At 45.6% G+C, this 24966-nt stretch overlaps 1 protein-coding gene across 1 annotated transcript in view; it reads right to left on the bottom strand.

Moving 5' to 3' along the window:
• The window catches only part of GALNTL5 (polypeptide N-acetylgalactosaminyltransferase like 5), a 110865-nt gene that overhangs the window by 45259 nt on the left and 40640 nt on the right, over positions 1-24966 (bottom strand). Inside the window, exon 4 of the mRNA XM_078059770.1 lies at positions 8016-8085. The gene's annotated coding sequence lies outside the window, so the exon portion shown is untranslated. The remainder of the gene's footprint in view (positions 1-8015; positions 8086-24966) is intronic.

Here is a 24966-nt window from a genome sequence, read left to right as displayed (position 1 = left end):
AAGACTGGAAGCTGCTGGACATGAGGTAACAAGCAGGAAGCCGGAGGAAGCCAGGACCCCACGCACACAGGGAAGGGACTCTGAGGTGGAACCCCAGGGCAGCCGGGGCCCTGGAGGTGCAGGCAGGTCAGATGCAGAGTGGGGAGGCTTCGGGAAGACCACATGTTTATACGCACAGCAGTCAGCTCTCTTCACCCCTCCCTGTGCCTTAAAGTCAAGATGGGAGCATGGCAATTTCTTCTCTGGAGACATGGGACTGAGGAGGCTCAGCCTCTACAGAGGGAAGGTCAGGGCTGAAGTCAAGGGGGTCCCTTGGATCCAGAGGGTTTGATCACCCTGCCCACTTCCCCATCTCACACATAGGCTCCTGGCAGCCAGGTCGCTACACCTGAGGTAGGAGACAGGAGAATTGTTCTATGGTGAGTAGACAGGTCCCCCACATTGAAATGGAGTGCCCAACAAAGCAGCCAGCCCCGTGTGTCACTTGAAGATAGCACACCTGTGGCCGTGGTCAGAGATTCCCATCAGTGGGTTAGTGTCTCATTTTTCAACTGGAAGAGAACGCTGTTATGCTCTGAGTTGTGTCCTTCCTAAAATCATATGTTGAAGTACTGGCTCCTAAAAAGACCCTATTTGGAGATAGGGTCTTTAAAGAGGTAACTGAGTTTAAATGAGGCCACAAGGGTGGCCTGTAATCCAATTGGACCGGTGTCCCTGTAAGAGGAGGAAGAGACACCTGGGGTGCATGCCCAGAGGAAAGGCCATCTGCAAGCCAAGGAGAGAAGCCTCAGAGGAAACCAGCCCTGCTGGCACCTTGATGTTGAACTTCCAGCCTCCAGAATGGAGGGAAATAAATTCTGTTGTTTAAGCGCCGCCTGTCCCCCACCCCCAGTCTATGGCATTTTGTTATAAGAGCCCTAGCAAACTGATACAAATGCCAAGGATCGACCTAGGCATTTGAAGAAAGCCTCCAGAAAGAGGGAAAATACACAGAACCAGGAAAGGGGAACAAATAAATGAGAGCTTTAAAAAAATCAAAACACTGGTTTTGATTGCTCACAGAGAGTCAAGAAGATACTACACCCATAAAACCAGGGAAGCAGGCTATGATATAGAAAACATTACAGAACAAAAAAAGGTTGCTGAAACCTAAAACATGATTGGGAAAACTAAAAAAAAAATTATTAGAAGGTTGGAAAATAGTGTGAAAGGAATATTCTGGAAGGCATAACAAAATGACATAAGGGAAAACATAAGAAAAAATGGAGAGATGTGGTATTTCATTCTAGGAGGTATAACATCTAACTAGTAAAAAGAGTTCCAAAAGGTGATCAGAGAAAAATGGAGGACAGGAAATTATTAAATAAGTAATATGAATATTTTCCCCAGAACTAAAAGGGCTCACAAAATGCCCAATGCAATGAACGTAAAAGTATCCTAAAAGCTTCCAGGTGCAGAAGAAACGGTTGACATACAGGAGGAGTTTCAGAAGGATATCAAACTTCTCAACAAAAACACTGGGTTCTTATTTCTTTTAAAGATTTATTTATTTATTTTAGAGAGAGAGAGCGCACAAGCTGGAGGGAGAGAAAATCTCAAGCAGACTTCCTGCTGAGTGCAGAGCCCAATGCAGGGCTCAATCTCACAACCCTGAGATCACGACCTGAGCCGAAACCAAGACTCAGAGGCTTAACCGACTGAGCCACAGAGGTGCCCCGACACTGGGTTCTTAAAGACTATAGAGAAATGGCTTCACAATTCTAAGTTAAATGGTATTTCACCTAGAATTCTTTAGTCAAATTTTAATTAAGCTTGAGAGAGGAATAAAGATATTTTCAGATCTGTAAAGGACTCAGAAAGAATTACACTCCATGTATTCTTTTTTGGGAGACTACATGTGGATTGCAAATGCCAACAAAACAAAGAGTAAACAAAGAAGACATGGCCCAGGGTGGTGGATCCAACCCAGGAGAGAGGCAGAGATGGCCCCAGAGGGTGGCTGTGCTGGGGGGGCCCCGGAAGGCGGCTGTCCACATTGGAAGAGGCTATAGTGAACTCTGGCACTCCACCCCTCCCCAAAAATGAGATGGGTCAAAAGAATATCAGATTTGATAGATGATATGGGGTGGGGAAATGCAAGTAGATGACTTATCTGATGCTAAAAATTAAGGAATGATATTTGTAGAGTGATGTAACACACTGGCTACAGATTCATAAGGAAAATAAGATTCTAAAAAATGGAAGTCATGTAAGAAAAATGAAGTTGATATGTGAAATAAGCCAAGAAGTAGAAGCCTAAAAATATTATTTAAAATATGAAGGCAACTGTCCTACAAAATATATTAAAAGAGTTGAAAGTCATTGCTTTTGGGGAGTTGTACTGAGGATTAGGGTGGAAACTGGGCAGGGGCCTGCTGACTCTATAAGATTTTGTTTTTATTTTAGGCTTTATTTTTTAATGTATGCATTACTTTAACAAAAAATTAAAAATGGAGATTACACACAGTACCTATCAAATGGCACCCATGCTTGTAAACACACGCATAGAGCAGCCCCTTCTCTCCCACCCCAACCCTTTAAACAACGTGACAGCCTGGCGGGGGAAGAGGGAATCAAGGATATGAGCCTCCCGAGCTCTCCAGTGTCACCCTCTTTCTAGGAGCCTCTGGTGTGGGTCCTCTTCACGCTCTGATTCTTCCAAGTGTCTTCCTGCATCTGACCATTGGGTATTGTCTCCCATTTTTATCCGATTTCTCTGACTGGAGGAAAGAGTCTGGCTTCCAGTTTTGACCTTAGGCATGCACTAGGAACAAGCCTGCATACGCGCTCTAGCTCTTATTGCCCTTTTTTTTTTTTTTTTTTTTTTTTTAGAGTGAGAGAGAGCCCCAGAGCGGGTGAGGGGCAGAGGGGCAGAGGGAGAAGCAGACTCCTTGCTGAGCAGGGAGCCCGATGTGGGGCTCATCCCAGGATCCTGGGATCATGACCTGAGCCGAAGGCAGACGCTCAACCACTGAGCCCCCGGCTCTTACTGCTCTTGTTCACAGAAGAGACCATTCCTGCCCCACAGAACCCAGTACTCTCAACAAGTGCATGGCGTCAAACCACCAGGGCAGCACCCTGCCCCCCAAAGAGACCCAAACACACCTGGATACAACGTCTCATGCAGTGGTGCTGTGTGGTGCCACTAGATCATACCTTGGGGCTGGGGCGCCCATGCCACCCTACTGCCCCGAGTACTGGCTCGCGGCCGCGTCCCTTCCCCAGGCTTACCTTTGGTGGGGCAAGCTGCTTTGCCCCAGGTTCCGCCTCCCCGAGAGAACTCGTGTTTAAAGACTGCCTTGTTTCAACTTGGGATGACTCTGAAGACCCATCCAGCCCAGAGCTGCCCATGGGACTGACAGAGGTCCCTCCTGCAAGCACATCACAGTCTAGCCTCTTTCTCTTGTGAAAATACAAGAAAATCTCCTTTAGAAGGGAGTCAGGAGGCCGCAGGGGGAGCTCTCCTGCCCAGCACTCCCTGTCGACTGCAGACCCAACAGGAAAAGAGGCACCTTGTAGGGATAGTATTTCACATATCCCAGCAAGAGGAAGGAAAGTTTCCTCCTCCCCTGGCCCAGCCAATGAGGTTCTGTGACTACAGCCCAGCCAATGAGGGACAGTCACAGCTCAGCCAATGAGGAACTGTAACTACAGCCCAGCCAATGAGGGACAGTCACAGCTCAGCCAATGAGAGACTGACTACAGCCCAGCCAATGAGGGACAGTCCCAGCTCAGCCAATTAGGGACTGTGACTACAGCCCAGCCAATGAGGGCCTGTGACTACAGCCCAGCCAATGAAGGACAGTCACTGCTCAGCCAATGAGGGACTGTGATACGGCCCAAATGAACTTTTTATTACCGCCTTCTCAACTTCCCCTTTATTCTGTAAAAGACCATTCTTCTGTTTGTTCTGCAGACTTGCCTAAGATTATGCTATAGCTTTCTTGTCCCGGGTTGCAAGTCTCTGCTATTCCTCAAACCCATTTTTGCTGGCAAAATAACTGGTGGTCTTATTTTTAAGGTTAACACTCTGCTTGACCCAGTTTCCTCCACTTGCAGGTGTTGGCTCCCAAACCCATGCCAATAAAGGACCTGCACGCAAATCTCCGTCTCTGAGCCTGTTTCCTAAGCAACTGGAGCTACAACAGTTGGTAGTGGGGGTGGTCCTGGGAAACAGACACCAAAATGGGATTTGGGGGCTGGATCACCCCTAGCTGCCTGGCCCTTAAGACCCCATTGCTGGTGGGAAGGCGGTGCTCTGACAGCCGCTGGTGGGCTGAAGCGGTGCGCTTTGTCCAACTTCACTGGTGGGGAACTGGAATGGAATACTGGTGGAAAGGAACGTTCTGGTTGGGGCATTTGAGAGATGGGGCAGGGAGTAGCAAATATAAAAACCGTGGAATCGGGGGCCTGGGTGGCTCAGTCGGTTAAGTGTCTGCATTTGGCTGGAGTCATGATCTCTGGGTCCTGGGATCCTGCCTGTGTAGGGCTCCCTGCTCAGCGGGGAGTCTGCTTCTCCCTCTCCCTCTGCCCCTGCTCGTGCGCTTTCTCTCTCTCCCAAATAAATAAAATTAAAACACACACACACACACCAAAAAAACCTGTGGAATCAAAATGGCTGCTGTTGGATGCTACAGATGCATTTGAGAAAGGCAATGAAAGACTGAGGGTGATTAGTCCCCACTTGAAGGCGAACTTTCAATCTGGCCTCCTTAGCGACACATAAAGAGACACTCACCTACGTGGGAAGGGCAGAGAAAGCTGAGAACCGAGTGCAGGGCTTGGTGGTAAGGGAAGGTGGCTTCTCAGATCTGGCTCTTCTGTCCAGGGAGAGAGGGAGGCGCTGAGACTTGGGATGGGGGTGTATGGGTGGAGGGCCACGGGGCCCCACCCTCTGGGCCTATAGGAATGGCCCACTCACCCCTGTTAAAGGCCAGCTCTGCTCCTTTGCTTGAGGATACTTCACAAGCAACACATGCCCTCCCTCCGGACCACCCCTCCCCCTACCCAGGCCCCTCCTGGCCACCTGATCAATAACTAGGGTCAAGTTACAGCATAGCCTGGCTGGGAAGGTGCTGGGCCCAGCTCAGGGAGGAAAGAAAGTGTCCCCAAGGAACTGCAGAACCCCCCCTCCCCCCAGGCATCAGGACTCAATGGAATCAGGGGCCTGTGCATGGGCTTAGTCCTGAGGATCCTAGATCAAGGGAGGGGGTATAAAACTGGATTGGGTGTTTATTCATATTGGAGCATTCCAAGACATAGGCTTTTACACCCTGACGAAATCCTCATTGCACAGTGAAGTCTCCTTGATTGGACAAATTACACTTTAAAAAAGAAATCTTTGGGGTTCCTGGGGGACTCAGTTAAGTGTCTGCTTTTAGCTCAGGTCATGATCCCAGGGTCCTGGGATTGAGCCCCTCATCGGGCTCCCTGCTCAGCGGGGAGCCTGCTTCTCCCTCTCCCTCTGCCTGCCACTCCCCCTGCTTGTGCTCTCTCTCAAATAAATAAATAAAATCTTTAAAAAATAAAAACAAAATCTTTGATTATGCAAAGAAAAAGTGTCAAATGTTTAAGAGGAGAAGGTAGCCTCTAACTGGGGGAAATGGATGGATTAAAATGAGTGGGAAGAGAATGAAGCTGGTTAACTTCTATTACCACCACTACTTCTGATAAATGTCACCTGCTGAGACTGTTTTAACTTCCACCAAACACCAAAAGCAATTAGAAACTAAGGAAGAAAGTAAGCGAGGGGAGGCACCCAAATTGAATGGACAACATATGCATGTGGGTTCATGATAGGGTTAGTGCTGGAGAAGGAAATAAATCCATATTCTCTAGGAGGATTCTATATTAAGAAAATTAAGGAAATTCTCTACATGTGAACACTTAGGAAAATTACCCTCATCCAATTTTTTTATTTTTACGAATGTAAGTTTTCTTATACTACAGTTTCTTAAAGCAGAGCTCCCCCTGGTTCTCTGGACTATGCGCCTCATCTCTCCCCCATCCCCTCCCCCCATCCCCACCCCCACTCCCACCAAATGCACAAACGCGCACATACAGGTACACACTGAAAAACCGAAACCCTAAACTAAATCTGGATTCAGTTATTGGGTTTGTTTTAAAGTGTCTTTTCAGAGTCAGAAAAACAGACTCTGCTTTAGATGATGTCACAACTAAATTTTCTATAAATAATTAGATTTTCGAGAACTGAAGTCATTATAAATGCCCAGCCTGCCTCTAGAGTGGCATAATCCAGCCTGGTAGCCATAACCTCTTTTTTAAAACTCAGATCTTCTTTTTTTTTTTTTTAAAGATTTTATTTTATTTATTTATTTGACAGAGAGAGACACAGCGAGAGAGGGAACACAAGCAGGGGGAGTGGGAGAGGGAGAAGCAGGCTTCCCGCGGAGCAGGGAGCCCGATGCGGGGCTCGATCCCAGGACCCTGGGATCACGACCTGAGCCGAAGGCAGATGCTTAATGACTGAGGCACCCAGGCGCCCCAAAACTCATATCTTCTTAATCCTAATCCCCAGAGCCAGCATTCCATTCAAGATTCAGTGATTTGATGTGCGGCTTCCACTGATTCCAGATGGAAGGAGCCCCCCCACGTTGTTCCCACTTTTCAGCACACCGAGCTCCCCCACCTACCATTAAGACATTGACTGCTCTGTAGTTGATAAACTGTCTAAGCTGAGTCACAGGTGAAATTAGGCAGGAGTCTAGGTTGAATGATCTGAAAGACGAGATATTTTTCTGAATGGCTGACTTTATAGTGCCCGGATTCTGAGCAAATAGCTGAGTGTGCGGAGCTGCCCTGCCTGCGTGGTATTACACTAGATGCAGCGTCGGGTGTGTCACAAAGCCCTTGTGATGTCACATGGGGCATCGCCAGCAGCCAGGGGCCCCTGCCTGGAAGCTCCGAGCAGCAGGTAGAATCCGGAACTTCCAGAGTTCAAAGGGTCCTTCCAGAGAGTCTTAGAATCCTCATTCCTCAGCCATGGAAATAGGAAAAGCCTCGTCTTGGGCAAAATCTAGGCTAGATCTCATTTTTAGCTTTTTTTTTTTTTTTAAATCAACATGAAAAAAAGAAGCTTTCAGAACACCTCAAGGGACTCAAAGATGAGCCAAAGGGCTGTTTGGCTGCCTTTTAATTTTTTACTCTAAATTACTCAATATTTAGATATTAGTACATGAGTTCAGCCAAACGCTTGTGAAATGTCTTCTTAACATGTCTGAGCAGATTTGACCTTTTCCCCACTGAGGAGGCTGACTCTGTTCAGCCTGGGACCAGACATCTGCTTCAAAGTATGTAGGAGGCAGGGGTGGGGGTGGGGGAGGGGGGGTGGGGGAGGATGAGTTGGGTTCTTCCTGGAGGACCAGGAATGAGAGAACAGAGAACATGCTAGACGTCCAGTATTTTTCTGTAGGTATAAGGGACATAGAAGTCATGGTGCTACCCAGGGGTTGCTTCAGGGAGACAGAATAATCATGTGAGAAATTAGGGGGAGATACAAGGTAAGAAGTGTATTGAGTTGCTGCAGGCTGGTGTCCCGAAGAACCAAGAGTCAGGGGGCACAGTTATCAGAACCAATTCATAAGGGGGAAAGGATAATGCAACAAAAAACCCCACAAAAGGCATAGAACAAAGTTATGACCCTAGGCAGGTAGCTGGTAGGAGCTGAAGAGAGGAGGTTCAGAGGAGGAAGATGAAAATTGCAGAGGGGAAGGAATGTGGGGGAGAGAGTAAGGTGCATTTGTGATAATGACGGTCAATTCCATGGGAGTGACCAGAAAGCCTGGAACCTTCCCTCTGGGTAAAAAGAAAGTAGGAGGCTGAAACAGTGCATGTTTTATCTCAAATTAGCAGGCAAGTTTTATCCTAGTTGATCTTAATTAAACAAGTATAAGGAGAAACAAAACAGCCCTGAGTTTTACTTTCAGTTTGAGAAGGAAAAGGGAAACATATCCTACCTTTCTTATGAGAGGTTAAAACTTCAAACTGAGAGCCAGGAAAACCATCTTCTTTCTGGGCTTGTGTCTTCTGAGGGATAAAAGCAATGCTTAAAACAAAGGGTAGCAAAAAACCCCACAACAGAACAAAAAACAAAGGGCAGAGAAACAGAAATAGGGAATGCAAATCAAAAGAAAACAGGCAAAAACATTTCAGTATAAAACTTGCCAATTATTGCATACCATCCCAAGCATTTTGGGAGACTGTAAGCACTTGGAGGAGAAGGTCCCAGACTAGTCCATCTCTGCGCTCCATGACGCTGCACCTAACATGGGATATGTGCTGGTCGACATTCACTAAATAAATCCTCAAGTAACCGTGACTCGTAAGACAAAGGAATTGGCAAGCAATGCCAAAATGTGAATATCTTTGGGGGTAAAAAGGAAACAGAAGAAGGAAAAAGGGAATTAAAAATTAATGAAATAACCTTAGTCTCAGCCCTGCCTGGCTCCCTCCCACCAGCCCAATTGGGCTCATTCATCTAAAAACTCTCTTCTGACTGATTCTTTGCTCCAGTGACAAAGGCCTACAAACCCTCCCACACACTGCTCTCACCTCGAAATTCCTCCATATCCTATTGGTCAAACTCACCAACCTATGTTCTTTGTCCTAAGAACCCTTCAGAAGAATCCAGTCCCCATCCACTCTGGTTCCCAGCCATTCAGAGCACCAACTGCAACCATCCTTTGGATCTCTGTCCATCTCAGGGTCCAAATAGCATTTCCCTCAATAACCATGTAGTAAGCTTTTCCATGGAAGTGCGCAGTTATCTTAGGCAACTCACAAGAAGGGTTGTGACTTGAGAGGTTCCCTCTAGAAATTAATGGCGTGCTGTCTTAGAGTGTGGGGGATTATTGTGGGCCCAGGGCTGGGGCTGTGGAGTTGGGGAGAAGGGAGAATCTGGTAATAAATGCCAGACAGAGAACTTCCTTTGGCTAATATCCAAGGAGGTCCATCTTATTTGGTAGATCATGTGCTGATTGCTTCTGTCACAAACCAATGTTTTGTTTATTTGATTCAAGGTTATAACACTTAGTACAAGACAAAGGAACGTGTAAGCAAGGACAAGATGTGAATACTTGGGTGTGGGGGAAGATGCTTTTTATCTTTAGGTACCTACCTCCTGGTTAAAGTAGCTAAAGGCACTGTGTCCTGAGACCTGTGGTAGTCTATACCAGGGACACAAAGAAAGCATCTGTAATCCCTATCCTAGAGTGGCTCACATCTCCAATAGGGAAGAAGACATTGTTCAAGACATTGGTTCAAATTCTATTAATAGATTTGGCCAAATGAGACCAGTTCCCGTGGATAAATAATACCAAAATTGCTTTTGGTAGATGTCTATCAATGGCCTCTTGAGTGAACAATCAGTTTCGTCTTCAATTAATTAAAAAAAACCCAAATCATAATCTTTTGTTCTGAGAGGCCAAGAATATCTGCCAAAGATGCTCTAAAGATGAGAATTACATAAATTCTAGGGCCCTAGGTTAGTTATTCAAAATATTAATAATTTAATGAGAAATAGCCTATTTGGAGACTTCTGATGTGGGTAGCTCCATTCACATGGAAAATAAGAATCTTTTTATACAGGATTATTCAGAATAGCTGAAACATGGAAGTAACCCAAGTGTCCATCAGTGGATGAATGAGTAGGCAAAAGGTGCTATCCACATATGATGGAATCTTATTCAGCCTTAAAAAGGAATAACGTGGGGCACCTGGGCGGCTCAGTCATTAAGTGTCTGCCTTCGGCTCAGGTCATGATCCCAGGGTCCTGGGATGGAGCCCTGCATCGGGCTCCCTGCTCGGCAGGAAGCCTGCTTCTCCCTCTCCCACTTCCCCCGCTTGTGTTCCTGTTCTCGCTGTGTCTCTCTCTCTCTGTCAAATAAATAAATAAAATCTTTAAAAAAAAAAAAAAAGGAAGGACGTTCTGACACCTGCTACAATACGGATGAATTTTGAGGATGTTATATTAAGTGAAATAAACCAGACATAAAAAGACAAGTACTGTATGATTTCACTTACATGTTGAGAGTAGTCAAAATCATAAAGAAAGTAGAAAGGTGGTTGCCAGGGGCTGGGGGAGGGACGGGGAGGGGTGCGGGGAGTTCTTGTTTAGTTTTACAAGATGACGAGAGTTCTGGAGATGGATGGCAGAGATGGAGATACATAATGCATTTTATACCCCTGAACTGTATACTTAAAAGTGGCTAAGATGATAAATTTTATGTCATATGTATTTTACCACACATAAAAAACTGAGGAAAAGAAGTACATGAAGTGATTTATAGTCTTTGACTTACGCTAAGAAAACTACCCCCCTCACCAGCTATGCTCTTGATGTGTTTTTTGAAAAGTTTTTCATTTCCATACCCACACTTTTGGCTTCCTGTCGACTTCCTGTAATGCTTGTTAACATTCACTTCTGGTTTGCTTCGACTGCTCTGTTTCGGGTGTCATTTTCTTTTTAACTAAAGCAAACATTAAAACCTCGAATACACAATGGACATATTTTTGTAAAATATATAGGCTAAAACCAAAACAAAAGCAGACAAGCACCCTAGCGTTTTTCTCCTGTAAGTAGATGTCCAACCTTCGATGAAATATCAGGCTCCATTGATTTCTGGAATACTTAAGTCCTTCTCTTACTTAAAATAAAAGGGGGAAGTTTCTTTAGAAACTGTGCAAAACCAAGAGACAAAACACGATGCACAGCTCCACTGGGGGCTGAGCAGAGAGCAGCTGTAGAGTATAGAATACGTTTCCCTTGTCTCCTTCTCTTTCACCCGACTCTCATTTCTGTTTTTCTCTTTGTTTCCAGGCAGCTACCCAGGCTGTCACCTCTGGTAATATGGTCCTCGCCCCCTCTGCAGAATATATTGTGGTATTCATACGATCACCACACTGGATTGAAGTCAGCTCGGCCAAGCACAGGGGAAAGCAGGTTTCCGTCATAAAACGATCACTGATTCCTAGTAATTGAAGGGAAAGCTAATATATAATTTAAAAAAACCAGTTTTTCCAATATAATTTTCTTTTTTTTCTTTTCTTTTTTTAAAGATTTTATTTATTTATTTGAGAGAGAGGATGAGAGGAGAGAGAGAGCACATGAGAAGGGGGAGGGTCAGAGGGAGAAGCAGACTCCCTGCTGAGCGGGGAGCCCGATGCGGGATTCGATCCCGGGACTCCAGGATCATGACCTGAGCCGAAGGCAGTTGCTCAACCAACTGAGCCACCCAGGCGCCCCCCAATATAATTTTCTAACAGGGATGTGTTTTCCCCCCGTAGATATCTGGATGCCTTAATTTCTGTTTTTCTCCCTTCTTACCCCCGGTTCATTTTATTGCTTTTCCTTACTAATACATTCGTGTTACATATGCTCTTGTGTATGTATGCTGACTTTCATAATTTAAAAAATTAAATGCAAATATCTTCTCCCATTCTGTGGGTTGCCTCTTTGCTTTGTTGACTGTTTCCTTTGCTGTGCAGAAGATTTTTATCTTGATGAAGTCCCAGTAGTTCATTTTTGCTTTTGTTCCACTAGCCTTTGGAGATGAATCTTGAAAGAAGTTGCTGTGGCCGATGTCAAAGAGGTTACTGCCTATATTCTCCTCTAGGATTTTGATAGATTCCTGTCTCACATTGAGGTCTTTGATCCATTTTGAGTTTATCTTTGTGTATGGTGTTAGGGAATGGTCAGGTTTCATTCTTCTGTATATAGCTGTCCAATTTTCACAGCACCATTTATTGAAGAGACTACAGATAAAGGGCTGGTATCCAAGATCTATAAAGAACTTCTCAAACTCAATACCCAAAAAACAAATAATCAAGTCAAAAAATGGGCAGAACACATGAACAGACACTTCTCCAAAGAAGACATACAAATAGCTAACAGACACATGAAAAAATGTTCATCATCATTAGCCATCAGGGAAATTCAAATCAAAACCACATTGAGATACCACCTTACACCAGTTAGAATGGCAAAAATTGACAAGGCAAGAAACAACAAATGTTGGAGAGGTTGTGGAGAAAGGGGAACCCTCTTACACTGTTGGTGGGAATGCAAGTTGGTACAGCCACTTTGAAAAACAGTGTGGAGGTTCCTCAAAAATTTAAAAATACAACTACCCTATGACCCAGCAATTGCACTACTGGGTATTTACCCCAAAGACACAGATGTAGTGAAAAGAAGGGCCATATGCACCCCAATGTTCATAGCAGCAATGTCTGCAATAGCCAAACTGTGGAAAGAGCCGAGATGCCCCTCAACAGATGAATGGATAAAGAAGATGTGGTCCATATATACAATGGAATGTTACTCAGCCATCAGAAAGGATGAATATCCAACTTTTATATCAACATGAATGGGACTGGAGGAGATTATGCTAAGAGAAATAAGTCAAGCAGAGAAAGTCAATTATATGGTTTCACTTATTTGTGGAACATAAGGAATAGCATGGAAGACATTAGGAGAAGGAAGGGAAAAATGAGGTGGGGGGGAATTGGAGGGAGAGACAACCATGAGAGACTATGGACTCCGAGAAACAAACTGAGGGTTCTAGAGGGGGGGGGTGGGGGGATGGGTTAGCCTGGTGATGGGTATTAAGGAGGGCACGTACTGCATGGAGCACTGGGTGTTATATGAAAACAATGAATCGTGGATCACTACATCAAAAACTAATGATGTATTGTATGGTGAATAACATAACATAATAAAATAAAAAAAAGAATTTCCATCGAATTTTATCAAATGCTAAAAAAAAAAAATTAAATGGTGGATCCTTTCTTCTCTCTCTCAGCTCTCAGCAACCAGACAGACAGGCTGCTGTGGGAGGGGCGTCTCCCCTCCATCCCTCTCTACCCTGCGGGGTGGAGGGGGCGGGGGGGGGGGGGGACTCTTTACAGGTGTTTGCACACAGCTCTGGGTCAGGTTTAGTGCCGCTTTGCTGCTTGTTATCTTGTGGCCTCGGGCAGATTCCTGGACTGCTCTGGTTTCTTGTAAACAGGCCAATGCCTGCCTCAGAAGACTGTTGTCATCACTAAAAGAGAACATTCTCGCTAAGGCGGCTAATATGACTAACACGGTGCTCAGTTAATGGTGGGGATTGCTCCTGCCACCTGGCTGCCCTCTGGCAGATGAGAGAGAGACAGGAAGGTAGGGGGCTGTAAATAGTGTGATCCTTTCGAGAGCTACTTGGCAATATGGAGAAAAGTTGCACATGTGCACCAAACATGATGACCCAGCAATCCGCCCTTAGGATGTACCCTAGAGAAATACACAGGAGGCGAGTTAAGAATGCTGGGTATGACCTTGCTTGTTGTGGGGAAAATTCAAAACAACCTAATAAACCAGATAAAGGAATCGGTAAATATACTGTGGTATTCATACGATCAGCAATATACAGGAGAGGGGCGCCTGGGGGCCTCAGTCGGTTCAGCATCTGCCTTTGGCTCAGGTCAGGATCCCAGGGTCCTGGGATCGAGCCCCGCGTTGGGCTCCCTGCTCCGTGGGAAGCCTGCTTCTCCCTCTCCCACTCCCCCCTGCTGTGCTCTCTCTCACGCGCACTCTCTCTCTCAAATAAATAAATAAAATCTTAAAAAAATATATACAGGGGAGGAAAATGAGAGAAAAGGAATAACAAGGATACACTTTACCTGTATTACACTGAAGGGGAAGAGCAAATTGTAAAGAACACACCCAGTGTGATAGCATCCCTCATGAAGTTGAGAAGGTGAAAAACAATAGTTGGTACCGTCTTGACACACATGTATGTAGGGAAATATAAAAATATGTGTGGGAGTAATGAATACCAATTCAGAGTAACTGTTACCTGAGGGAGGAGGCATGTGCAGAAAGGGAGGGTACACAGGGGCCCTCAACTTTTCTATTTTAGTTTTTAAAAAAAAGATTTACAGTACATACGCAGCAAAATAAGATTTCATAAAGCTGGTGTGGGGGTGCATGGGTATTTTCATATTCTCTACATACTTTTTATAGATTTATCACATTTCATAATAAAAACAATGAAAGGTCCCAATCAACTCACAGGATTCACAGAAATTGATTCCTTATCATCTATGAGATTCTTCATCCCATCTCTTAGATATAATTGGTGTGTTTTATTCATCGATGGCCCACAAGAGGGAGATCTAGAACAATTCAGCAACCAGATGTGTAGCTATATAAACTTCTATGAGGACGCACAGCATCTTGGGCAGCTTTGCTGGAGCTCCTCTGGCTGAGGCAGGGCACTTTTAACATGCTCAGAAATCTACACAGCAACCACTCGTGGTAAAGAAGACACATCGCAGGATGCGGCGGTAAACCAAAGTGTTTAAAACATGCGGTTTCATGAGATGGTTGCAGAGAACAAAGCACAGGGCAGCAAGAGGAAAATAGATCAGTGGGGTGCAGAAGCAGGGGGGACATACGGTGTCCTTGGGAGCCTGTGGCCAGGCACTCGGGGGCTGCTACCCTGGGACAGCACGGGAAACCAGAAACTCCTGCTGTTGATTCATGGAACACCGAGAAATACCGACATAGCTATTCTTGTCACTGCAGCTACAGAAATCCAAGTGGTGATAAGCACATCCGTCTTATGGCTGTGATTGAAACTTTCCGTTAGGAGCACCCCCTCAAAGATGTAAAGTGCATATAGTGACTTGCAAGCTTTTCTATTAATATTTCTGTTACTTATTCATTTTTTAAAAAGATTTATTTATTTATTTATTTTAGAGGGGGAGGGGCAGAGGGGGAGAGAGAGAGGGAAAGAATCTCAAGCAGACTCCCTGCTGAGCGTGGAGGCCAATGTGGGGCTCGATCCCAGGACCCTGAGACCTGAGTTGAAATCAAGACTTGGATGCTTAACTGACTGAGCCACCCAGGCACCCCTCTGCTACTTATTCATTTTTTATTTTTATTTTTATTTTTAAAGATTTTATTTATTTTGACAGAGAGAGACACAGCGAGAGAGGGAACATAAGCAGGGGGAGTGGGAGAGGGAGAAGCAGGCTCCCCGCTGAGCAGGGAGCCCGACGTGGGGCTTGATCCCAGGACCCTGGGACCATGACCTGAGCCGAAGGCAGACGCTTAACGACTGAGCCACCCAGGCGCTCCTACTTATTCATTTTTTAAATCAGGTGCCAAAGGTTTTATTAAAAATTGTGGAGGATACATAAATTAGGAATAGTCATTGGTGTCTCTGTGAACTTGAAAGAAACTGCCATTACTTTTGGCCATTATTATTAATGCTTCTTCACCTCTGGGTGGGACCTCCTAGTCTACCTCAATAGCAATCTTATCTCCAGGAGCAAGCACCGTGCCTGATACCTCACTGGCACTCAGAAAATGTTTGTTGAATTAATTCTATAGCCAAGTGTTCGTTGGCAGACGAATGGAGAAGCAAAGTGCAGTCTATACACACATGCAATAGTATCCAGGCTTCGAAAGGAAGGTGCCAGAACATGGATGAAGCTCGAGGACGTGCTGCTATGTGCAATAAGCCAGTCACAAATGCTGTGTGATTGCACTCATATGAGGTACCTAGAGACAGAAAATTCTTAGAGACAGAGAGTAGAAGGGTGGCTGCCGGGGATGGGGAAGGGGAATGGGGCATTAGTGTTTCATGGGGACAGACTTATAGTTTGGGAAGAAGAAAAGTTTCTGGAGAAGGATGGTGGTGATGGTTGCACAACAGTGTGAATGTACTTAACACTACCAAACTGCACAGTTAAAAGTGGTTAAAATGGTAATTTCATGTATATTTTATTATAATTTAAAAATAAATATGGAAAGATGAATGCTATGGAGAGAAACAACTGGGGAGAGTCAAATTCTTCTGTTCAGGTAAAACACGCCGTGTTCCATCCAGGAAAGGCTCTGGATGGTTCTAAACTAGGGAAGTGGGTCATCCTGGCCCACCAGAGGATGGAGCTGAGCTGCAAAGCAGTGTGATTTGGACCTTGTCGAGCTGTCTCCTCACTGGGCCCTTCCGGGGGAGGTGGGGACAGGCTGAAGCTGCGCTCCCCTCTAAACTCAGGAAGCTGAGTCTGGCTCCGGGTCCAATCACGTGTGGTCCTGCCTCCCCCCAAACATGGCCCCTTCGGGGTTATCACCAAGAGACGCTGTGACCAACAGAAACCAAAGAGGAAACGTGAGAAACCGCCCAGTGATTCAAAGTGTCCCAGGTAAGTGGGGTCACAGAAGCCACCGGGCGGCCCGAGGCGCAGTGAGGGAAGAACAGTGAGGTCTTTGTGCTGAGGTCCCGGAGTGCGGCTTCCTTCCTTGCCGCCCAAACTCAGCAGGGCACAAGTTTGAAGGTGCACAGAACACTGCTCCCACCTGAGAAACAGTGGGTAAAAGGGAAGAAAAAGCAAGGAGAAAGAAAACCACCACAGGAAGAGTGAAAATCGAGCATCTCTGAATTTGCAAAAACAGAAGGTGGATTCTGCAGCCCATACGTGAGTGACTTGGATGTTGGCCCCAAGCAAGCTCTTAGATCGAGGGTCTAGGAGAGTAAACAAAGGGCCTCTTCAAAGGAAGATTTATCATGGGGAGAGATCCTGCTCCTCCAGAATTTCTCAGAAAAAGGCTCCCAACTGCCCAATTCATCAGTAAAGGGTTTTGTTACACAATCATATAGTAACTACGATCTGAGAGCTGACTTTTGTCCCACAAGTCAGGCTAACGCCCCATGAGATAACAGAACGTATATATATTGGTCTCTGCCTCAGGTTCCTGGCACAGAGCTCCTTAAACCCTTGTAACTTCCTAAGTGATAAGAACACCAGCAGCATCTTTTGTTATAATATTTGGTCTTTGGCCCTGGCTTCTGACACAGAACTCCTAAATTCCTTGGAATTCCCTGCGTGATGGCAGTCGTTGGAAGCTTGGAATTTTCAGCCCTGCCTCCCACTCTTCTGAGAGGGACGAGGGGCTGGAAATGGTCTTAGTGATCTATCACACTTCTGTGATGAAGCCTCCATAAAACCCCCAGAGTATGGGGTTCAGAGAGCTCCTGGGTGGTGAACACATGCAGATTTGGGGAGAGCGCTCAGAAGCTAAAATATTTCTAAAACACACCCAGACAGGGACGCCTGGGTGGCTCAGTCAGTAAGAAGTCTGCCTTTGGCTCAGGTTAGGATCCCAGGGTCCTGGGATCGAGCCCCGCATCGGGCTCCCTGCTCAGCGGGAAGCCTGCCTCTCTCTCTGCTTGTGATCTCTCTCTCTGACAAACAAACAAGTAAATAATTACCTTTTTAAAATAAATAAAACACACTAGACAGAGAAGAGGGACAGTGGCTGCCTTTAGAGGATGGGCTTCCTACTGGGGGTGGGGCATCTCCACCAAGACATTAGCTACCGGAAACCAGGAGTGAGCCTCAGAAAGCAGTCAGCCCCACCCCTCTCCGTGCGCCTAGCTGGCTCGCTCTCTGCAATGTAGTTCACGGTACAGGAAGAAAGCACAGACTCTCAACTGAGACAGGCTGTGCCTGTGAATTCGGGTGCCAGCACTTACGAATTACATGGCCTTGGGAAAGTTAATTACCCCCACTAAGCCTCCGTTCCCTTCCTTTGTAAAACTGGGATGATGTTACTTTCATCATGTGGCTGGGGCTCCAAGAATGAAGTAGGTCTTAGTAGAAGGTTTTCATTCATTGACTGGTGTTTAAGAACCCACAGTGTACCAGGTCAGCGATTGGCTTCACAGATGTTTCTTTTTCTCTTCGTCTAAGCCAGGGAGAAAGGGATTTGCTCAGCACTATCCTGTAGGAGGATGATAAAAGTCTTTTGCTCCGATATTGGTTCTATTGCATTGATACTGATATTTATATGTGTGTGTGTGCGCATAAGTACATATACCAATATATGTGTGTATATATACACGTATACACTTGTATATCCCATGGTATTATACTATAATCTGGTTTCCATCAAGGATTTGTATCGTTCCAGAAAAAACAACAACGGGATAGTAAAAAATGGTGCATTCATTTAAATACCCTTATGGTCTGCTGGTGGCAATGCCAATTAGTAAAATGGTCCTGAAATGCACTTTATTATATCAGGAGTCTTAAAATCTTTAAGTATTTTGGCCACTTCTAGAAATTGATCTTAAGGAAATATTGAAATTTTTTAAAAAGATTGCTTTAAAAAGAGTTTATTTTTTAATTTTTTAAAAGATTTTATTTATTTACTTGAGAGAGAGGGAGAGCAAGAGAGAGAGAGCATGAGGTGGGGGGTGTAGGGGTAAAGGGAAAGGGAGAAGCAGACTCCCCGTTGAGCAGGGAATCCAACCTGGAGCTCGATCCCAGGACCCCAGGATCAGGACCTGAGCCAAAGGCAGATGCTTAATCAACTGAGCCACCCAGGCGCCCGTTAAAAAGAGTTTATTAAAGCCATTATTTATAATGGCAAAATCTGGAAAATGCCCACATTTATAACCATGAAGAGAGAAGATAAGTAAATAATAGGAAATGATATTAAGTGAAAACTCAGGACACAAACTGTGTCTACAGTATGACTGCACGTATGTAATGATATTAGCTGTACGCTTGTCGGAAAAAAGACTGGAAATACATGCATCCAAATGTTACCAATCATGGTGGAATTATAGGTGAATATTATTTTCAAATTCTGCAAGTTTACTCTTATCAAAGAAAATATAAACATAAAGCTAAAACAACAGAAAACAGTTTCTGTAAGAGAGGTAAGAAACTTCCAATGCCTTCCTGCATGCCAACCCCCCAGCCGTTTTTGGTCTACATCCTGTTTGATCTTACCGAGTAAGCATTTGACTGTGTTGACCAGCCTATCTTCTAGAAATCCTTTTCCTCTGACTTCCGCAGCACTGGGCTCTGCAAGAGAGGGTGCTGTGATCGCTCAGCAAGGCCTGCTACAGGCAGGGGAAGGGAGCTGGGCACACGCATGCTACACATCTGCTGTCTTTGCTTTAGCTACTTTCCCCTTAATCTCCTATCCTCACATCACTCACCATATCTACGCTAATGAATCCAGCCCCAAATCCCAGTATCTTTCATTCCCTCACCTTCCATGCCCATCTCTTCAACTTCCTATGTTCTTGACATCGGGCATCTTGAACTTAACAAACTGAATTGGTTTTCTTCTCCTATAAACAAAGTAAGTAATGTCACTCACCTGCTTCCAACCTCGTTGCCTCCCTCGGACTGCAGGATAAAGATCTAAAGTTTTAGAATCACCCAGGAAGACCTCTGCAGCCTGCTCCGACCTCACATGCCATCCCAGCTCCTGGCCCACATGCCCCCTTGTTCTAGCCATTGCAGTGAATATCCCACAGCTGACACCCCGTTTGGGGCCCTAAACTCCAGTGGTATTTGCTCATTGGAATCTCCTTGTGAAACATCTGCTCCCCCAGCTCCCAGGTCACTAAGAAAGGACATTCCAGGAAGTGTGGGTGCCTATGACAAGCATAACAACCTTGGTCTTTGTGTCTGAGCTGCTCTTTTCTTGTGAGCTCGTGGAAAAGGAAACAGCCCATTCCTCCACCAGCATGCATCAAAGTCTCAATGTACTTACACCTTAAAAAAAAGTGACACCTTGTGTATGAAAATGGCTTTCAACTGCAGACTATCATTGCGAAGGAAGAGTTTTAGCTTATTAATTATAAAATAATTGAATATGACTACAGCATGACTTATCCTGACCCCTGTGTGTCGGGGACAAGTCCAGGGTCATCGCTGCATAGAGATCAGCACCCCAATGTCCTCGTTGGGGTGTGCTACACACTGAATATTTGTGTCCCTCCAAAATTTATATGTTGAAACTGAGTCGGCAATATTAAATTAGATGCCTCTTGAATGTAGATTTCAGTATTTCTCTGGCACTAACTTTATCCCAATGTGATGGTATATGGACATAGGGCGTTTGGGAATGATTAGGTCATGAGGGTGGACCCCTCATGAATGGGATTAGTGCCCTTCTAAAACAAACCCCAGAGAGCTCCCTCTGCCTTTCTACCATGGGAGGACACACCAGGCAATGGGCATGCACCAGACACTGAATGGGCTGGTGCCTTGATTTTGGACTTCTAGCCTCCAGAACTATGAGAAAGAAATTTCTGTTGTTTATAAGCCACTCAGTCTATAATATTCTGTTATAGCAGCTCAAGTGGACTAAGACAGGGCAAGTTTTCACCTGTCATTACTCCTTGAGCAGCCTAAGCTGAATTAGGCACCCCAGTTCCACCCTCTCTCTTGTCCAGACCTGTAGGATATGGAAAAATTAACCAATGGAAGTAGGAATGCTGTATGAGACAAAGAGACTGGCTGAAGAGTGTAGACCCTCCACCCTATTTGCCCTGTACATCAAAGCAAACCGCATCTTCCCAGGTCCTCCAGAGAAGGACTGCCTGTCTCACAAGGGAAGGTCACCTTCCTAGTGGCCCAGAGCCTACAAGAAGCTCCTGTCTCCAGGACACCAAGCCAGGGTAGCCTTAGCAGGGACTGAGTAAAGGCAACAGAGATTTCAAAAACCAAGACACCATCATGGCAGTGGGTTCAGCCCCTGATCTGCCTTTACCCCCCTGGCTGCCAATTTATTATCTCCAGGTAGAGAGTGAATGGAGGGTAATTCTACCTGGTTGTGGTGCTGATGGCTCAGATTACTATATCTTCAATGATTCAGATAGCTCCTCAAGATCTATTTGTCAGAAGCATGTGTTCAAGAGGTTAGTCTCAAAGGAGCTCTCAAACCACCTGGGGCTTTGACAAAGTCAAATAAGAGTTGCTCTCATCTATTAAGCTCTTGTGTGCTAGGCATCGTGCTAAGCACTGTATTAATTAATACTTCACAATTAGTGTGGACAATTAATGTCTCAAGAATCATCCCAACGTTCAGTGGCTTAAAACAATGGCTATTCAATCAGGTGTCATAATTCTGTGGGTTGACTAGACTCAGCTGGGCATTCTGTCCCACCTGGGGGCTGGCCTGGCTGGCCCATCGGGGCTGGGGCCCCGGCATGCACAGCTGGAAGGCCAGGCTGAGCTGGGATTCTGGGGTGGCGGGGCCTCTTTCTCTTCTCCCTGCCTCTCCATGTAGATTCTTCTCATGGGCTTGCTAGTAGGCAACCTGACCTCTTCCATGATGGCTCAGAGCTCCCCAAAGCATAAAAGAGGAGGCCACCAGGTCTTCCTCTGGCTTAGAGTTGGAACAGCACAGCACCACTCCTGCTGTTTTCTGCTCCTAAGTGGGTCCCTGAAGTGGAGTGGGAGGACCACACAGGGCATGGGAAATGGGAAGACGGTGGCCACCCAAGGAACCAGGTACAGATGGATGTGGTCACTTGAGTTCACACAGCTCCTGCCAAGATTCAGGATTCAAACTCAGGTCAGCCTAACTTCAAACCTACATTCCCGATTCCCGCTAGACTGGTCATGAAGGGGGGGCAGAGGCAAAACCGTCAAGAAAGCAACCAGCCACCGAGCACTAAGGTTCCCAGGCGATGTTGGGTCACCTTTCAAAACAGATTTTAGTTATGCTTAGAGAAACAAGAAAGAGCCCCCCTCTCCCCGAGACAGATGGTGAAATTTAACAGATGAAAACACAGAGCTGCTGAACTCATTTGGTCTCTATTCTATCGGGGATCATGGTCTCCAAAGCATGGAGGGCAGAACCAACAGTGGCCAGAGAGAGGCTGCACTATGCATTAGACTTTGGGTCAGGAGACCTGAGGTTTGCCCTGCCCAGCTGCTGTAATGGGAGGGAACCACGCACACCCTCTGAGCTTGTGTCCTCGTCTCTAAGAGGGGATGACAAAAACGAGCACACAGGTTGCTCAGAAGGTTAAACATGATATCATGAGGATTAATAGGTGGCACGGATCTAGCACTGCACTTTTAAGTTTTATGGGAGGGATCACGGGACTTTGAACATACTAAATTCTGGAGGGCTAGAAAAGTATATGGAAGATATTGGTGAATGTCTGATGTGCTTGAAAGAATGTGGGAAACAGCAGAAGCAACTATAGTCCTGAGCTCCGAAAAGTAGAAGCTACTTCCAGAAAATAGAGGCCAGTACATTTGATTTTGACCCTGGACAAGATTCTAGAAGAAACTTTCAAAAAACATAAATCATGATACAGCCCTAAAATGGAAAACTATGCAATTGTTAAAAATTATGTTGTAAAAGCATCTTTAATGACAAGGAAGAATATTCTCAAAACAGCAAATTGTAAAAGTGATGGCAGAACAGTATGTATCTACAATTGCCTTAATTTGGTTGAAAAAGTTCTAAACACATCTCTGATGAACACCACCGAGGAGGTCTTCCTTCGATGCTCTAGGAGCTCCTTCTACAGGGTCCTTTGCTGGCCCCCCTCCTCATCTCCCTAACGTGACCACTTGGCTCACTCAGGGCCCAGCTTGAGCCTTCTCTCTCCTTGGGCGGCCTCATCTTTCCCATGATTTTAAACACGTCCAGATGCCAAGAACATTGTGTACATGGATACCCACGCTCTTTTCTGCTTTCCAGACTGGCACACCCAGCTGCCTGCCCTTACGCTACATCTCCACTTGGCTGTCTTTCAATATTCCAAAACACTGGAGATAAAATGGAATTCTAAAGAAGTTCAAGTAACCCACAAGAAGATCCAAAAAGAGAAACAGGAATGAGGAACTGGATCTCTCATCCATTGCTGGTGGGAATGCCAAATGGTAGCCACGAATTACCAGTACCAAATGGCCAGTCTGGAAAATAGTTTAACAGTTTCTGACCAAACATGCACTTACCATATGACCTTAGGCATTCATCCATGAGACATTAAAATTTATGTTCACACCAGAACTTATATGTGAAGGTTCATAGCAGCTTAATTCATAATAGCAAAATACTGGAAACAACCCAATGTTCTTTTACGGGTGAGTGGTTGGATAAGCTCTGGGACATTTGCATAGTGGAATATTCCTCCGTAATAAGGATTGAACTACTGGTAGGCACAGTAAGTTGGACGGACCAGAAAGGCATTATGCTTAGCAAAAAGAAGTCAATCTCCACAAAGAATTACCAATACTATGTAATTTCATTATACAACATTCTCAAACTAAAAGTATAGACATGGAGAAGAGATCAGTGGTTTCCAGGGTGTGGCCCTAAGGAGTGAGTGCAATACAAAAAGACAGCTTAAGGGGGTTCTGTTTTGATGACAGGACAGTTCTCTATCTCGATGATGGTGGTGGACGTATGAGTCTGTTCTTGGGATAAAACTGCATAGAACTGCACATACATCCATACAGGCAGGTGCAGATTTTAACATGCTGAGAACTGATGTCTGCAGTCAGGTTACCAACCATGCAGCAGCATCCATGTCCTGGTTTCTATATTGTCCTAGAGCCACAGAGGATCCACCATGGGAGGATGCTGGGTGGGGGCATATGTGAGCCTTTGGGTACTATTCTTGCTACTTCCTGTGAGTCTATAATTATTTCAAAGTAAAAAGTTAAAAAAAATAAAAATATATCTCTTATATTTTCTAATTGTGAGAGTAATTCACAAGTGTATTACTCAGGAGTCATTTGGTTGAGTTAATTCAAGCTGATTTATGTTAAAAGGTGGGGGGGCGGTTATTACAAGGCCTTAGGGCTGAGTATCACGGGTGTCAAGATGCCGTGATGCCAGGACTTAGGAAGGGGCTAGAACTGGGGTCTGTACAGACTTCCAGGGTCAAGGGCCATTTCTTGTCCTATTTCTTTCTTTAACTCCTCTTTCTGTGTTCATAGGATATCTCTCCACCAAGATGGGGCAGGCTTTCTCCAGCCCCGACTGGACCTTCCAGGAAAGAGCATCTGGCTGGCCCAGCTGGTCTCTGGTCTCTACTCCAGACTAACCAGTTATGGGTCCACCCTTGTGATTGGGTAGACGATTCTCAGAGGAAATGAGGAGTCATGAGTTCACTAGATGCCCCAAAAGGTGACTATTATAGAAAACGAGCAAATCACACGAGAGAACAACACAATGGCCCACAATCCCACAAATGGGTTGGCACCACAACTTAGGTCATTTGGGAAGAGATTAAACACGGGCCCATCTATAAGGGTGTGGGCAGGATGTAGGGAAGCCCCCAAGATGGTGCAGAACCCTGCAGTTGCTAACAGCAAGGCCCCTTTCCTCCCTAGGCCTGAGGAGGTACAGGGCACTAGTTACTAGAACCTGCTGGAACCTTGGTGGGGGCAGGAGACCAGCCAGACTAAGGCGAGCGGCAGCGAAGGAGCAGGAGGAGCAGATTCCCGACTTCGCTCTCCTCCCTCCATCCAGAGCCTCCCTCTGGTCAAAGCCAACCGGAAGCCAGAGGCCACACAGGTCAGTAGCCAGGGCGCAGAGCAGGTGGAGAAAGGTGGAGAGTGGATCTTGGGGTGGCAAACAGAAGGTAGTCAGCTAACCTCCAGAAGGATTTTGGTTTATAAAACAATATCATGGGTATCAGACCTCAGATTCAGTTTTGAAGCCTGCCTTTTTCACTGGGCCTCGTGTTGTGAACATTTTTCTCAGGCCTCCAGAAACGGTATTTTAAATGGCCGATGAGCATCCTATTACCTGGCCATGGCATTGAGCCCTTATTTAGCCTTTGGGCTCTTTCCAGCACTTCACCCAGATGCCCAGAGGTTTGGTTATAGGTCTGTTGTGGAGCGGCTTGCCATCACCACTCTGTGGGTGACTGTTTGCTGTCTGTCTGCCTCTGTCCTAGCCTGTGACCTCCTTGGGTGTCTCATCTTCGAAGCGTCAGCTCCGAGCACAGAGTATTCCTCAATAAATATTTGCTGGACCGAAAAAAAATAAAAGAAAGAATGACAAGCCAGCAAAGTGAAGGCTGAGTACGGGCACCATGTCAGAATCCCTCTCATCTTTGATGACCGCCAGGGGTGCTGATGAATGCA

This window comes from Halichoerus grypus, chromosome 12, assembly GCF_964656455.1.
Source record: "Halichoerus grypus chromosome 12, mHalGry1.hap1.1, whole genome shotgun sequence".
Classification (NCBI taxonomy): Eukaryota; Metazoa; Chordata; class Mammalia; order Carnivora; family Phocidae; genus Halichoerus; species Halichoerus grypus.
This window is presented reverse-complemented; position numbering and strand designations above follow the sequence as displayed.